Source organism: Mugil cephalus, chromosome 20, assembly GCF_022458985.1.
Source record: "Mugil cephalus isolate CIBA_MC_2020 chromosome 20, CIBA_Mcephalus_1.1, whole genome shotgun sequence".
Classification (NCBI taxonomy): Eukaryota; Metazoa; Chordata; class Actinopteri; order Mugiliformes; family Mugilidae; genus Mugil; species Mugil cephalus.
In genome coordinates, this window is record NC_061789.1 from 10,118,878 (window position 1) to 10,136,496 (window position 17,619).

A 17,619-nucleotide genomic window follows, 5' to 3' on the forward strand; every position below is an offset into this window, starting at 1 on the left:
TCATAATCCATCCCGCTTTCGTGCGCAAAAGAGCCTTCTCATTTGAAGCAGATGAGGAGAATGGACGGAGAGGCTTTAACTGCGAGCTCTGTCGACTACGCATCAAAGATACACGGGGAAGAAAGCAGCAGTCAGAGCTCCGTGGGCGTGGTCTGTCCGTGAACCCCAGACTGCCATTTGCAGTCAAACAGGAAGCGTTTCCAGCCAAAACCACGTCCCCGCTCCTGCTAAACCCAAAATATGCCCTCCCTCCTCCTCCTCCTCCTCCTCCTCCTCCTCCTCGCGAGTGCTTCCCTGTGAATGATAGAACGCACTAAAGGTGTGTGCACATTAACTCTTTAATAGGCGACCAACTCTCAGCCCAAAGACTCGAGGGAAGCCAAATTACAGGCGCGCAATAACATCTAACATCCCCAGTGTGTGTGTGTATGTGTGCGCGCAACAGGACGACGCAGTAGGAGCAGGAACCGACCACACAAACACGATGTCACCTCAGTGTCAGCTGCCACCATGTGCGTACGTGATCCAGTCGAGCAGATCCCCCCCACCCACCACCACCACCAATGCATCGGAACCGAACGGACCCAATACGCACCAAAACACGCTCCCATTTTTAGAAGATTGGTGGATTCAGTGTTTATCATCCCAACAAAATGGGCCCCCTCTCCGCCCCCTTTTAACAGCGTCACTCCGGAACCGAACCAGCAGTTCAGGTGGGTCACATACCAGCCGCCAGCAACCGGATGAACGCCCGGTCTCAGCAGCCTGAGCACCGAGTCATCACGGGTGCTTTCCACGAGTCCGCCGCAGGCCCGTCACAGCTGCGTCGAAAGTTCTCATTTTAAAGTCCACGAGGGGCGGCTTAACTCTCCATCACGACCGCCAAGGATACAACGGCAGTCCGCGCACACCTTCTCTCCCGAGGACGTCCAGTGCCATCTGCAGACCTCACACGGGAGCGAGAGGGAGAGGCTGCCGCTGGAGCCCGAGGACGGTTTACCGACGCCGTAGAGAAGGAGGTGAGTGGAGGAGCGATGCGGATTCCGCGAGGATAGGAGGGAATGTGAAGGGAAGGTGAAGAAAGGAAAGGGAAAGGTTAAATGAGCGCCTGTGTGTGTGTGCGCGCCCGTGAGTGTGTGCGCGCGAGTGCGCGCATGAGGCTCAGGGGGTGGGGGTTAGAGGGAGAGGTGGAAGACGAGAAAAACTGGGGATGAAGGATGATATACGTGAAGGAAAAAGCGTGAGCACTGGGAGGGTAGCAGATGTTACTCGTTGCTATTTTCGCCCTTTTTGTTTCTGATCCTGAAGTGAAAGCTGTTCTCGTTTGTTGTGGTTATTTTCTTGAAAATTAGGAGCTCAGCACGGGTTTTCAAACCTAACTAGTGAACTGAAACACACACACACACACACACACACACACACACACACACAGATTTTATATTTTCATTAAACCAGATTTTCCCCTCAGGCTGTGGGCTTTAACACATTTTTACAAAGAATCGCCTAAAATGTTCATACTCCAATGAATATTTTTGCTTTTACTTTTACTTGATTTCCTTTTTTTCTTGATTTCTTACTTTACACAAACTCAAAAGTTCGTTCTTTCATTTTTTGGTTCTTGGTCAAAACTCTAAATGACGCGCATCCAGCTCTGTTTAAACGGAGCTTTGTTTTTAAATACAAATATAAGATGGATAGATGTTTTTATTTACACATTACAATACATCCATTATTACTAAACTATCTTTTGGAGACTACTAATACTGAAACTGAGGTGACTAATTATTTGTGCTACCTGCGTGTTGTTTGACCGTGTTGTGTGCTCTCTCCTAGTTTAATCTCCGGCCTTTTGCAGCACTGTGATCTTATCCAAATATTGAATGTGGGACAGAACAAATAATCCATGCACGGAATTTATGACTTTATCCATCCGCGCTCAAGGAGGCGCAATAAATTGACATTTGCAGAAAAATAAATAACCTGCATCTGATGGTTCATGTCCCACTCATTTATGAATTCTTTAACATGACCTCCGCGCGTCTCACAGGGAAACCGGAGATGGCACACAGAAATGCTAGCGATGGTTGGGATGCCATCGTAAATTCTATCCCGATTATTAATCTGAGGCCTAAAACGGCCAGAGTCTTCCACCGCACAAAGAAACGTAAATTCGAGTTATTCTCACTGTAGCCTACTGCCTGCTGGTCCTCTCGGCTGTGAGCTTGACGGTCGCCTGGGTCGAAGGAGCATTTTTGTTGGGGAGTGTGGGGGGGGGGGGGAGGGCCGATCCATTTCCCCTGGCTGGAGAAAGGCGAGGTGTTGATGTATGAAACGGATCTTAACACTAAAGCTGAGCAGACAGCTGAGCAAATATTCCTTAACGGAGGACGTCACAAAAAGTGAATATGGGAGGGGTTCCTGCTTTAAGATGAAAATATCGTGGTGTGTAGAAGAAGCTGCTTTTAGCTGACTCCAAAGACCCAAAATGAAAAACAAACAAAACAAAACTGTATAATATTCGGATTATGAAAATTTGGGCGTCATTATTAGGCGATTTCTTTTATTTTTAGTTACATTTGTTCTCATGTGTGGTTATGATTTATTTTTTAATGCTGTCTCATTTTCTTTTAAACTCTTTATTTCAGTTTTGCCGTTCACCCCTGTGATCCACACACATGTTTGAAATATGTCCCTACCCGAATTTGGAGAACAGTGTTGGCGTGTTAAAATGTTAGCATCCAATACTTAATCCACTACTAATCCTAAAATCACAGCCCGCGATGCAATCCATCGGTGTGACGTTAAGCTATATATTAACGTTTCTCCGTGCGCCATTTGTATTTTGACGACGTACAGAAAACAAGCCTTCGACAAACCATCAAAGGAGCCGTCTGCTCTGTGCGGTTTCAGTCTCGTCTGGCACGTCAAGGGCGAAAATGAACTCAAACAACCTCTTCAAGTTTCCTCTGCCCTCGTCGTTAAAATAATGCGTAAGAATAGGCCGGTGCTGTGTGTGAGTAATAACAAAAAATAAAATAAACAATGCGCAGGCCTTCCTAATGCGTAAAATAAAAGACAACCTATATTGAACTTCAAATAGTAAGACCCTTAGACCCAATAATAATTATATTAAACCTTTTATTTTTTTCGAACTTTCCTTTTGTGTTTTTGTGCAACATAAACAACATTTTTTGTCCCTTTTCTAAAGCTTTTTGTCGTTGTTTAAATTCAAAGTCATTTTCACCTGCAAAAACAGCAAAACAAAAACAACTTTTTCTCCAGTAGCCTTTTGCTTCCCCTGCAATCAATACTTTTTTATAGCGCTTCTATTTTTCCAGTTCACTTATTGAACATCAAAATCAAATTATTTCCGTGGTCTGTCTGTCTGTCTGTCTGTCTCCCGCTTTTCTGTTTGTTTTCCAGATGAGCCGAGTGATGTCCCTGTCCTGTCCCGGCATCGAACTGCCCGGCCCTCGGCGCCTGTCTGACGGCCCGAGCCGACGAGAGGGCTCGCCAGTCTGACACCGCGCCAGCTTGGATAAGGAGTTCAACCTATACCTGACACTACAGCGCCGCCTGGAGATCGTCGGTAGAGTCTACCTGACCGCCGGGCAGGTGACAATCCGGTTCCAAAAGCCGAGGATAAAGACGAAGAAAACAGCTGCGCAACCGGAGAGAGAGAGAAAAAAAAACACGGGGAAGCACCTGATGGAGGCTGACTCAGACGGAGGATAATCCGGCTCGCGTTCGAGGCCCAGAGACACCGAGCGGATGAAGAAGGGTGTGAGTTGTAATTAGCTAACGTCTTGCTTTATGGCTGCAGTTTTACAAACCGTTTACGCGCTGGACACACGCAAAGAGCTTATGCGCAAAACCTGAGAGGCAGCGCTGCGTGGCTTTCATGCGACCAGTCCGCTGATCGAATACGAGGCTAAAACCAAACTTGATTTAACCTACCAAGTGAAAAATATGATATTATAGTGGAGCGAGGACAGTTTAACGGGACGCAACCGTGATAAATCATCGTGGAAATCAGAATCTAAGCGCTTGAAGTGTTCCAAATGGAAAGATGCGCATGCTTAAACCTGTAGGTATGTTTATAATAATAACAATTATAATAATAGATATTAAAAAACATATCATTTGAACTACTGCATGGATCAGAAGCTTTAAGAAGAATGTAAATAAGCTGTTGGTGGGGTATTAGATTACTGTTTTCTTTTGTCTCCGCTTCCCTGCCCACTCTTTAACCATGTAAATATGATAGCATAAATAATATATGTTTGGATTATTTATTTATTTATATATTTCATTTCCAATCCAGGAAACACGAGATCAGCCCGCTTGTCTTCATCTAACGGTGAGTGCGCGCCTCTTTGTTTCTGTTTGCTCATTGGCAGGAGGTCGTTAAGTAAAAGGCCGCATAGTGTTTACAGCCAGATGGCTGCTGACTTGAAATCATCTCTTTATTAATTATTCATTCACGTCTGACGGAAGTGGAGCAGCCGGGACCACAATGCACCCCGGCTCTGGACATGTTTCATTGCTTGGATATGATGTGGTTACCAGTTCAGTTCCTTTAACCTGAATTTGATTTTAACCACAGCCGCAGCAAATATTTATTTCTTTTATTTATTAATTGTAGGATTTTATTTTATGTTTTGCTGAAAATTTGCTTAGAATTTGTAGACATTAAATCCATATTTTAGACAATCCACTATGTTCTCTAACTCCTAAATAATTTGAATCTAAAACTAATAAAAAAAAATTGATGTATGTTCTAAAAAAGTGTCATTTTGAACATTTTAGTCCTTAAGGAAATTGCATATGACTTTAAAACACATTTAAATGTAAAACTATTTAGATAATGGCCTTTTAGACTAAAAGTTAAGATTTTTTTTCTAGTTAATGCAAAAAAACAATTTAGCTTTCCAGAGTCCACCCTATTCAATTATAGTTTTGCAGCTTTAAATGATAGAATATTACAGTATTCAAGCTATGCAGCCACGAATGAAGCCACAACCTAACACTGCCTTCAACAAATGTCTTTGAAGTATTTAAGATATTTTCAATAATCCTCCCAGTCACACGACTAAAACCTTTACCTACATATTCAAATTTTTAATGAAGTGCAGTCATTCCTGCTGCTGCAGAAACTGAAGATGCTAGTTGCAATTTAAAGAAAGTCTTATCGGTTCAAATAATTCAAATTTGTCAGGTTGCACTCTTGCAAACGTAATATTGCGAGGCTTTTAAAAAAAAGTGCCACTGGTGCTAGACGTCCCCCCTTCTAAACGCCCCCGAAAGCCATAATTATGACATCTTATAATTACGCACTGAGCCGCCGCGTTTGTCATCTCCTCTGCTTCCTCGGCAAAAATTAGAAGCTGCAATTTGGCTTAAAATAAACCCGTTTGCATGTCAGGGAGGCTCTGCCTGCAGTGGACAAACAGTCGGGATGGATGCATATTTCAGTTCGTCTTACAGAGGAGGGCAACTCGTTATTCCGGTTGCATTTGCAGATGAGGTAAAGCAAGAGCAGAGTCATTAAGTGAAAAGACAACAAGTGACAAGAAGAAGTGGTCACGTTGCTGCTGCTGCTGTTGTTGTTGTGGGGACAGAGAAGCAGTATTAATAGTCACGGCAGCACCAGATGAAGATGAACATCCAAAAACCATGCCCACCATAGTCGTGTTAACGGGAATCACGGCTCTAACCGTTCTCCTTTTCTTTTTTTTTCCTAAAGTGGACTTTCTGTCTCCGTTGTCTGTGGGAAACATGTTACCACTTCTATTGATGTATTGTTTCCTGCAGAGTTTTCTAATTTCTGACCAGTTTCGCCTCTTTTGTTTTGTTCTTTTCTTCGTCTTAAGTTGAAGATGCAGCTTGTGGAGGACATTTAATTTAGATACGGTTGAACTCTGTTCCACTGCATTGTGCAACAGACACATCCAGTCAATATGTTGTACCTTTTTAACCCACTAATTCATTCTCATTTCTGATTCTCGAGACCTCATTGCAGAATGAGCGCTGGTAGCAGGAGCATTGGTAGCAATGTCAAAAACATCAGATGTCTCTCTGCAGAACAAATGATGTCAGGCTATATGATCTGTATCGCTAATACAGCTGCTGCGAAGGACTCATGTGGTCTCCGTGTCGCTCCTTACAAACACGCTAAATGCCTATTCTCTTGTTTCTCGACTGATTTTGGCTTAACGGTTCAAGAACGGACAGCTGGGGAGCGGTGTCGGCTCTACACCACTATCCGATAGTACGTATCTAATTTCCTCACGAGCTGCTGGGAACGCGGCACAAAATGGAGCGTGGATATGAAAGGTTGCTTCAGCTTGATGTTCAAAAGCTGCAAATCAAAACGTGGGTCTCCACGAGACCGTCACCCCGTTTCATCGCAGGCTAAATATGACACTTGGAGTCATTATGTTGCATGAGAAGCGACCCACGGGGCTTCGCTGTGGAGCTTTGATCAGGACCACATGGCCGAACTTCCTCTTCTGCTGCCGCTGCCACAGCCAGCTGCCGTCCGTTTGTTAGGAGAGGAGAGGAGGCGAAGAGGAGAGAGGAAAGCAATGCCGACTGCAATTTCGGCGGAGGGAGAATAAAGGGAGATAGGGCGCACGCGGAGTGGGGCAGACAGGAAAGCAGGAGGAAACAAACAAGGGCAGGAAATGGAAGGAGAAAAGAGAGCCGGAGAGGTAATAAAGGAGGGAGGGAGGGAGGACGGCTGTATAGTTCTCGTGCTGCAGGTCTGCAGGCGCCATGTTGAGACGGCAACATTTCTGCAGCGCCACGCTGTCTCCGGCTCCATCTCTATCATGTCTGCCTCTCCGTACATCTGCCACTTTCCTCTGTCTCCCTCTCTCCAACCTTTACTTTTTACCACGGGGTAATTGACAAACTAGTTTATTGGCGGTAGGAGGAAGTGGAGGAGGCAGTTATAGTGGTGTATATTACTGCATAGTGTGGTTTTATGGCGGCCGAATTGCCCCTTATAGCCTATTGATGGTCAACAAAAGACACTCCAAAGGAAGGCTTGCACCTCCTGGAAAGTCTGCCTTCTTTGTTTAACTTCCTGTCTTCTTCAATGCATATAGACTGAGGCTATACCACTTTAATTTTTTTGTCTACCCCCCTCCCACATTCATCCTCGTCCACCGAAGCATCCCCAATTCATCCGTCCAGTGACAACACATGGCGGCCGACCTCGCGTCTCGGTTCCCTCGCGGAGTTCATGCCCACACGGCCTCAGACGATCGCGAAGGTTTCGGAACCTATTCTCGCACCGGGGTCACGCAGTTGGATATTCATTAAGCCGAACAGGAACCCGGTGCTGAAGGGATTTTACTCGTTAGATGTGATTTACAGCGGCAGCCTGACCTCCTGCTGCTGGATTCAGTCGCATGCGGTCTAATCGCTTGATTATAACCAGAGGAAAGCAACACTGCCAGTCTTGCAAATGTCATATAAAGACCTTAGAGGAGTTACTGTACTTGCGTGAAAGCGAAACTTTATTGTAAATAACGTGGATTTGTGTTTGTCTCTCAGATGAGGGTGTTTGACTTGGAATAAGTCTCATCCAATGTGAGTTTAGACTTGACTTGGCGTAAGTTAAATATAGGCCTGTTTCTTTAGGGCCATCAGTTCTGAGTTACAGTGGTGACTGATTGTATCCTGTGCAAAGCAGAATGGGGAAAAACTGACTATGGGAAAATACAAGTGAAACTGGGGAAAGGATCTAACACTGAAACTAAAAGAAACTAAGGAGGTTGTCCTGTAAAGTCAGAAGGAGTATTTTTAGCTTCGTCTGTTGGCTCCACGTCCCCCTTGAGTTCAGAGTATTAGCAATGGGAAGATAAAAACTAATGCAAAGTAGCCCAGGGCTGTGCACATTGATGCAAAGATGCCGTCTTTCAACCTGAGCAAAAACAAATAAATAAATAAATACTGCACATATCTGTGAACTTTTTTAATAGGAGAATGTTGAGGGAATTATTATAAAGAGCTGTTTAGTTCAATTAAAGGATAACTAATGAATAGGTCTCTAAAAGGGGGTCCACGACCCCTAGGGGGTTCGCGGAGGTACAGCAGGGGGGGTCGCAAAATCCTTGGTTGATTAGACATTTTATATATATATATTTTTTAATTTCTCCCCACAAATTTTCTTTTAATACACATGAATCTAACATATTTTAGTAAATGGATAAAGTTTAGGTTAATATTGAATTCAAAATGATAATAATAATAAATATTTATAAATAGCACTGGGATGAGTTTAATATAGAACACACATAGTAAGTAGGGGATCCCTACTTAATCTCGCCATCAGTTTTGGGTCCTTGGCCTGAAAAACCTTGAAGACTCTAATGCACAGCTAATACATTTCATGTTTGGGACAAATACATTCGGTAGAGAGGCTCAAACTGCGCAAATTTTATAGCTTTCTGCCATGAAATTTCTGCCTTTGCAAAAATTGACAACAACCTTTCCACTGATGTGATCACCAGTTATGTATCACCTGCTACAAAAGGGAGAAGGAGCAAGAAAGAGTAGAACGGTGTTGACAATCAAATCAAGTTCTGTGCAGATAAAATACTAAATACAGTGCATCCGATGCCAGCGTAGTTAACACACAGATCGGTTTGAATTTTTGTGGCTGCAGTCATACACCTTGGCTGAGGTACAAAATCAAAATGCTGAGCAGGTGCAATTAATGCAGATGTCGCCACTCAGCGCTGTGGACACGTGTGGAGTGAAGCATTACATGAAAATTACATGAAACGTGTGTCCAGATAATTATTAATGTTCTCGTTACACGTCTTCCTCTCCAGGTCTTTAAATAGCAGCCGAATGGTAAATTTGTGTCACGAGCTTTGTCTTCTCGATTTAAATCAAGCCAACTAATATTTATAGCATGATGCTGTTATGACGCTACAAAACCTCTTGGACTAGACCAGCGGTGTCAAAGTCATTTTAGTTCAGGGGCCACATACAGTGCAATTTGATTTCAAGGAGGCTGGATCAGTAACACAACAGTGTATTAACCTATGAATAACAACAACTCCAAATCATTAGCCTAAAAGCATAACTGCTTAAGCCGTTTTTTTTTTTAATTACTGTTGCAATATCAATAAAACTATCAATGTGCTTAGGGTTAGGGCTAGGGCTAGGGTTAGGGCTAGGGCTAGGGCTAGGGCTAGGGTTAGGGCTAGGGTTAGGGCTAGGGCTAGGGTTTAAAAATACGTTTTTTCTCATTTTTCTCAAGCAACTATGCTGTTAGGGTAATGTTTTCTTTCGTTTCAGTGCAAAGAAGTATATCATGAAAGTGTTAACCTTTCATGAGCTGCAGTTTTACAAAAAATTCTTAAGAAAAATAAATGCAATTTCTGTGTAGTTCTAGGTCTCAGTATTGTGTGATGTCTACAACTGTCACCAAAATTTCGTGAACCTTAGGAATAGCAGAACTGTACGATTGCAGCTAATGTCTTCAGTGTAACCTTTGCACTTTGCAAATTCATCCCGTGGGCCAGATTAGGCTCTCTGACAGGTCACTTTTTTTTGGACGAGGCGATTGGATGCAAAAAACATGGAACTTTGTACGTGAGAAAACCACTGATTTAACTTTAACCAAGCAGTTAGTCGGGAAATGCTGATATCAAGGCCATTTGTAATGGTTCCAACATTTTGTTAATTTGTATTCAATGTGCATCACATACAGGATACAAATTTATCTGAAATCAGCAGAGGGGCACTACTGCAGATACATGAATGTGATTGTTGACATTTTTGTCAGGATTAAACAGTTGTAAATATATGCAGTGCGTGACAAAAACTAAAATCGCAGTGATTTCAGTCACAGCAACTGTTCAACATTTATTAACTCCATTCTCCATTGTTCAACATGGCAGCAATGAAATCACCCCACTTCCTATCTTTTTTTCATGGTTCAGTTACAGAGTGACTCTGACACCACAGTGCATAGACTTAAGAAGCAGAGGAATAGACGGAGCTAAATACGGAGCAACTGCAGGAGAGCCAACACAAGAAAAGCGGTGAACAAAGAAAAAAGATCAGAATTACAAAAAGTAAGAGCACATCACATGTTGTTTGTCTCCTGTCTTTTATGTATCTGTAAGAAAACAATAGAAGTAACTATGTTTAAAACTGGAAATAAAAAACATTCCTTTAATATTTACAAAAAATATGGTTTGGAGTAGGTTTGGCATGGATTACATAAAAAAGAGGACTGTAGTTATAGGAAGGTGGTTTTTTTTGTTTTTTGACGTTTTTTTTTTTTTTTTTCAGTTTTCTGTCATTGTTGGATTCGGTAAGTAACACAATCCGCATTCTGTTTCAGATGAGTTCCTGCTGTCTTCTGGTCGCTCCCACGTGGGGAGTCAGTGGGTTCACACGGGAGCAGTGTGATGTAGGTAGTTTCAAGTTGTTGGGCTGGATGCTTAAGATCACAGGAACCTGAAACTGCCTGAGTCACACCAGCTGCATGCCGACGGACTGAGCAGAAGAGGAAACCGAGCACGGCCGGTGCTCTAGCATCACTTCTGCTCCGTGTTTAGCCTTCAAAACGCTTTATTCTTTGCTAATAAATGAGCAGTGTGATGAAAAATAGCAGTTGGCTGCCTTTTGCCAAAATCCAAGTTCAAAGCACTGTATCATCCTTAAATAAATATCATCATTGTTTCCAGCAAACTGCTTCCAAATGAATTGATACAGTATTTGTGCTAACCACTGAGCAGTTAGCACAGCTTGAAGAACGCAGCAAACAAGGCTAAGGCCTCCACAAGCCCCATACCGATCGAGTCTCTGCAGGATGTGCAGCAACAAGCCCAATCCAGCTCCACCCTGCAACCCGGTGGACCCAAGCGACGCGGTAACACCACAGGGCACCTTTAAAGGTCCTTTTTCAATGCCTCAATGGGTTGTATGTCAACCCTCAATGTTATGGTAGTGGGAGGGAGACTTGCTATAACAGGAAGGTGTTTTCAGTGTTGTATCCTAAAATGTGAACCATTCATCTGTGCCCTTAAACCTCACAGATACACCAGCGGAAAAGCCGTACAAGCTGCGCAGTCGCACATTGTCCAAAACCACAGTATTTACCACAGAATTCAGTTTTAAAGGCCCGTCGTGTAGGATTTAGCAGTGGTGAGGTTACAGATTGCAGCCAGCGGGAATAGCCCTCCCGTTATCCCACAGCCAGCGTCTATCACACACGTCACACGTGGCATGCACATGGACCGTCATTTACGTTCACACATGGATACTGACACAGCTAACCACGTCCTGCCTACCCGCTTTGTACGCTCCTTTGACTGGCTCAGCATGACAAATTCTTAAATGACTTCTAGCTACTATGAGATTAGAGATGTGAACAGGCCTCGTAATTTGATTTGATCCCAAGATTGGAGATAAGAATGTACGAACGTGAATCTCATGCAACTCGTTGAACTCATTTTAATTGAGGAAAAATAAATCTACCAGTATATCAACAATGTATGTTTTTGCCAGTTTGAACGTTATTAGTGAAATATCATGATCAGAAACCTAATCAAACCAAATAAGGAGGATATGAATCTAAAGTTTATCCCAATTTACAGGGTTCATTTTTTTTTAGCATCATCGAGGGCATACAACTCAGCTGACTGCCTGTAACAATATATGTGTTATATCTTCCTGTTGCCAGTTTAAGGTGCTGTGACTATGATTTAGTATTGTAGTGTAAATGTCTTCAGTGCAGGAAATGTGATGATGAAGACGAGTTATCCCGGCCTCTGACTGAGGGAGTCATGAAGATCAAATGGATCTTGAGAGGTTTGAAAGAGGAATATTACAAATGTTGTGTCTCACGGTTTTTCTCCCTAGTAAATGAACATTATCAAACAGGTTGGATACTAGTTGGAGTGGCCACAATGAGTTTGTAAGCAGTAAGGTGGGCTTATAACTTGCTGAGGATCCCATCTCCATATAACCTGGGCTGAACCTTCGTACCAAACAAAAGTGGAGGAACAAGAAAAAGATCCTAGAACAAGAAAGAGGCGCCGCACTGGATTTATCTTCTGACTTGGACCCCTTCAGTCTGAGCACACAGTTTGCTTTTTTATTACAATATCTCTCTACAACATCTTGAAGGTGTTAAGGTCTTTCTGGACAAATCCGAGGTAGCATGCTAGGGCAGAGACTGTACAATAAATTTACATTTCCATTTGCAAGTAAGTGGCACCTAGTGATGTGCATAACGATACTGAAATATCGATACCACGATACACGTCTTTTTGTTCTAAAATGGATTCTCAAATCAAAATATTGATACTTTCGATACTTCAGTCATTCGATTTAATCATTAACTGGAACACAGTGGACAGTAATTAAACGATTGAGATGTGGCAACACAACAAACCTTGTGAAACACCTCAGGTTAAACCACAACACAGAATATGAGGCATTTGTGATGAGGAGGACAGAAGAGGAGAACACAGCGTCAGAATTAAGATGCAAGTTTACATTTTATAGTAGTTCTTAATAGTTAAACAATAATTTATTTTATTTTACTTCTTTCTTTTTTTTTTTTTTTTTTTTAGTGTTTGAAAGTGGATTGTCACATATTTCATATGATCCTGTCCTCTGTTTGGTTTTTCTGTTAGCTTAGCTATATAGCAAATGAGGCCAGTACCTCAATATAGTTCCGAGTTTAAAATAAAGAAATAAGTTACTCTGGTGTCTTGTACTCTTTACAAAGCTATGATTTGTAAAACACTACTTTTTTAGTTTGACCAGACACATTAGGGTGTATTTACATAAAGTATTGGTATCGAATTGCTGATACCAGCCTGAAATCGGTATCAAACATCACTAGTGACACTATAATTATGATTCAATATTTACACATAGATGGGTGGGGGCTCTAATAAAGCATGAGAGATAAGGGACAACTTGCACAATGTGCATTATTTTTTTTTGACAAAAATGAAATGTTCTGCAGTGTTTTGCAATGGCAACAACATTTGAGGAAATCTCAGGACAAACTCAGTGGGATTGCAGCCCTTCTGGGTTTGAATTATTAATTATTAGAATTCTTTGTCTCTCTTTGTCCAGAAAGGGTCAAATGGAACTGGCCTCTCCTCGTCTCCCTCCCGCTCTCGCCCTATTGCCGCGATGATGAACACAGGCCGTGCTCGTTTTCAAACATTATATGTTTTATGAAGTTCAGCGTGCTGCCGCGAAGCTGTAAATCTGTTCCCCCTCTTACTCTCCTGTGTCACCGGCCGAGTGTTCCTGTGTAATTTGCTGTGCGTTTAATAGCACATTAACATTTAGCAGCCACAGTTCACTGTCTGGCCGCGTTCCGTGCCAGAACAACATCCACTTACAAGCTCTCCATTCTCTCCCCGCGTTACATGAAATACAGAGTGCCGATTGTTGTTGACGCCCGCACTGTAAATGAGGCAGTTCACTGTAAAAACTCATGGGGCATTTTATTGAAATCCACTAATGTTTAATCATTACCTCAGCAAATGAAGATAACTTTATTTGTGTCATCATCAAAGCTCGTAGCCACGAGTTCCCGCTTTAGCTGGTGAGCAAATGATCTAATTCCGCTTTCATCAAAGTGATCACGAGTTTTACTTGTTTTTAATTTGGAAATATTGTCAGCTCGTGTCATGAAACCCTCGTAATCCAAGAAGGGTGATTGATATCTGGGTATCTAGGAGTAGATGGTGGAGAATTGCAAAACTCGTCGGCCAGTAAAATCAAATATTTGTTCATACAGTAGCGTGGACAAGGACAGGGAGGGAAGTAGCACCTCTAACCATTACTCAACAGCTCCCTGTTAAAAATGGCAGCCACGGCAAACAATTAGGTGATTGAGCTTTCAACCACGAAGGGACTCGAACCCTCAATCTTCTGATCCGAAGTCAGACGCCTTATCCATTAGGCCACGTGGTCCTATAAGAAGTCTAAAATGTCTGGAGACTTTCAGGAGATGCTAAGATGGGAAATAAAGTGTGATTTTTTTCACTGAGGGGAATACTAGCAGGAAGATGTCAAAATGAGGCACACTGGGGGAAGTGCTAATTAAAAAGCTTGCTTAAAATAGCCCAACCATCAAAAGTACTCACTGTCTCGGACTGAACGAGAAGAAACGCAGAGCTAGCATAGATCTGGTTGTTTTCATTTAGTTATTGGACACATCAGAATAATATCTCAAAGGTGTTTTGCGCAACTCTCACAAAAGTAAAGTAAAGATGGGAAAACATTACAGCAACAGCTTCAACTATCTAATACAAGCTGGAACTGGACAGGAATAATAGCTAATAGTGTGCGGTTTCTGGTTGGGATGTCCATCGAGGGTTTCCGGAGGCTATGACAAATGTTAGCTGGACAGCGACCAGGCATAACATTATGACCGCATTCCCAATATCGTGTAGGTCTCCCTTGTGCCTCCAAAACAGTTGTGACTCATCAGAAAATGGACACTGACCTTCTGAGTGTCCCGTAGTGTCTGGTAACAGATACCACAGGCCTTTGGGTCCTGTGGATTGAGGGGAGGGGTCTCTGTGGACCAGGCTTGCACCGCTGCGTCCCACAGATACTTGATCTGTTTGGGATCTAGTGAATTTGGAGGCCAGGTCAACACCCTGTGCTGTTTTTGTTTTTTTTGTTCCTAAACTGCTTTTGTGTGTGTCTGTGTCAGGCTGCATCCTGCTGCCATCAAGGAGTGTCATTGCTATGGGGTGGGGGTACCTGATCTGGGTCTGGGTCTAGGTCTAGGTCTAGGTCTAGGTGGGTGGAACATGTCTAACATCCACATAAATGCCTGGTTCAAAAGTTTCTCGGCAGAAATGTACTTATTTACTTCTCCTGTCAGTGGTCATAATGTTATGCCTGATCGCCGTATCTCTACCCAGTTATAGGCTACTAATGAGCTGTTGCTTTTTGTTGTTGTTGTTGCCGTGACTGTAAAACAAATCACTGATACAGAGGGATCGTTGTCAGCTGTAAGTGTTGCTCACATCGGGTTGTAAACTGTCTGGAACGGCGGAGTTTCGACACATAACGAAGGCAGTGTCTGCCACACTGCAAAATCATTTGTGAAAGAGGGTGTTGGCACATGTCCTACTCAGGCCTAATAAGGGACATAGTCGACAATGAGGGAAATGTGGCGTTTCAGTCGGAGCTTAGTTTATTTGAAGACATATTAAAAATAAAACTGCCCAGTTTTTCGAAATAGCTTGCCACAAAACTGAATTTGACAATTCTCAAAACACAAAGGCTGACCAGATGCTGGGAAATAATTGAATGAAACTTGAAACCTATTTCAAGAAATGGTTCTCCTTAAAATGAAAATTCGGTAAAAATCAAGTGAACGTAACATCAAAGTCGGTTTAACCTCATTGGATCTGTAGTGATTCGCTTCATTCCTCCCATTAATGTAAGTAATTAAATATTCCAAAGGTCATATTTTATTGCCCCAGTATTTTAGGTAAAACAGACCGAGGGATATATCTGTTTTTTTGGCAAAGACATGACCCGCCCTACCCTGCTTGTGATTGGCTTAACTTAACAGTCTTACCCTTACACCACCCTAGCATCACCTAAATCTAAACCAACCCAGCAAAGAGAACTGGTACCAACCAATCAGAGCTTCCTCAAACTGGGGATTTTTTTTTCTTTCTTTTTTGAAGTATAGTACTGAATGACAAGCGTTAGGTTAGAGGTATATATATGTACACTACAACAGAAAGTAGGTTTATGTTGAATGCCTACATACACTTTGTACTTCACCACAGTCTATGGAAACCAGCTGGTGATGGAACTATTTGATCCCTCTGACTATATATAATAAGGACAGGCTTAAATAAAATGTTAAAATATTTTCATTAATTACTTATCAAAATTAAAGAATCCACCGTTTTCCCATTTTTTACGCCATTTCATTTTTTTTTAAATTTTATTTTATTTATTTAAAAAAAATAAAAAATAAATAAACGTTTTGGCCCCTCTCCCCGTCCTGACACTTTTCATACAGTCCCTAAAATGATAAAATTACACTTACAAATTCTGAATAATCTCAAAAGCAAAATCAAAGTAGGACTTTTGTTTATACTATATCTAAACTATATGTGTACGTAAATATACTACACTGTGTAATGTGTGTTTTTATTTTAATTTTAAAATGACCTAAACAAACCATATACAGTCTAAAGCTCATGTTGGACCTCTGCGTGTTATAGTTTAATAGCAGATTAGACTGTGACTGAAGCAACTTGATAAGCATCAAACCCACACGTTACACTGTTTTTGGACGAGATGGACGTTATAAAACAAGCCGGTTTTCATCCTCAGTCAATCACGGTGATGCAAAATGTTTGTGAGACAGAAGGGAAGTGGAGGGGGGAGACGGCACAGGAGCTGGACTTCATACTAAGCGGCGTCCCAAGACGCTTCTTGTCGTTGAGAGCCCCGTCATACACCTCGACACGGTTCTGCCTTTCCTTGCTGTCGGAGGATGGCCAGTTAATAACTCTCCTCTGACTTCATTTACAAAGACAACTTTACCATCTGAGCTGTAAAGAGGCTCGGGGAGAATGCCTGGAGCCCAGCGCGCACTGCGGCCCAGAAATATGATACCGCGCGTGATCTACGAGTCCCAGGATTGGGTCGTTATTAAAATATATACGCAGCTTACAGCGATCCGGTTATCATATCCACTAGCCTTTATTGTGAGATAACTGCCGTTGCCTTTTCATGTCAGCACAAACCCTAAATCAGTCATTACAAATCGTATCAGCGAGCTGTGTAACATGACATTTCTCCTTTTAAATATAGAGCAGCTGTTGGAAATATTGGGCCGCAATGTTAAATGTGTGAATACAGGAATAGCATCGTGGGAGGTGGATTATTTATACGAAGGCATTCAGCACAGACTTTACAAATTTATCTTGAACAGATAATATTATTCTATACAGTGTCTACCGAGTCATATGTGGAATACATACATTTTAATACATCCAGTCTCGGACATGTGTTAATTTATATATTTAGTCTGAAAAACATTGAAATAACACTGATTTGAACTACGGTTAAGGCTAATTTATAATACGCACTTGTAGGAGGCTGTTTGTGCTATTGGTGTTATTATTTTACTATTAAATAAAGGTAGCCCGTAAACCACCCGAACACTCAAACAAGAATCACACTCTGCAAGAAAAGAATTAGACGGGATAGAAGAGACAATTAATATCACCTGCCTAAATACGAGTTTAACAAACTGGAATTAAAGCAATTTTTATGCAGTTTGGTGACAAAAAAAATGAATGAAAATAAAAACGCGCGGGCAACACGAGCGAAGCCTTTACGCATCACAATAAAGGACCCTGTAGCCACTGGATCATTTCGATCGTAACCCTCAAATACAAAAAGTAATAGAAAAGTAATATGTATTTACATTTGTGTCTATTTGTGAAATCTTTCTTAAACAGAGCTTCTATGTTGAGAATTTTTACACGTTTTGGCACCTAAGCACTGCTCTGAATTTAAAGTGTAATCAAAATACTTTATACATGGACGAGTATTCAGTATAAATCG

The 17,619-nt window shown here is 42.0% G+C and overlaps 1 long non-coding RNA gene and 1 other non-coding gene across 2 annotated transcripts; one reads left to right on the forward strand and one right to left on the reverse strand.

The window, feature by feature from the left end:
- The first annotated feature begins 300 nt into the window (after window positions 1-300).
- On the forward strand, window positions 301-12,502 carry LOC124998019. The gene is made up of 5 exons (XR_007111013.1): window positions 301-1,019; window positions 3,424-3,783; window positions 4,325-4,360; window positions 9,966-10,100; window positions 10,373-12,502. It is a non-coding gene; the product is annotated as an uncharacterized LOC124998019 (long non-coding RNA).
- A 1,402-nt stretch (window positions 12,503-13,904) lies between these two features.
- trnar-ucg lies at window positions 13,905-13,977 on the reverse strand. The gene has a single exon. It is a non-coding gene; the product is annotated as a tRNA-Arg (tRNA).
- Between the last annotated feature and the right edge of the window lie 3,642 nt (window positions 13,978-17,619).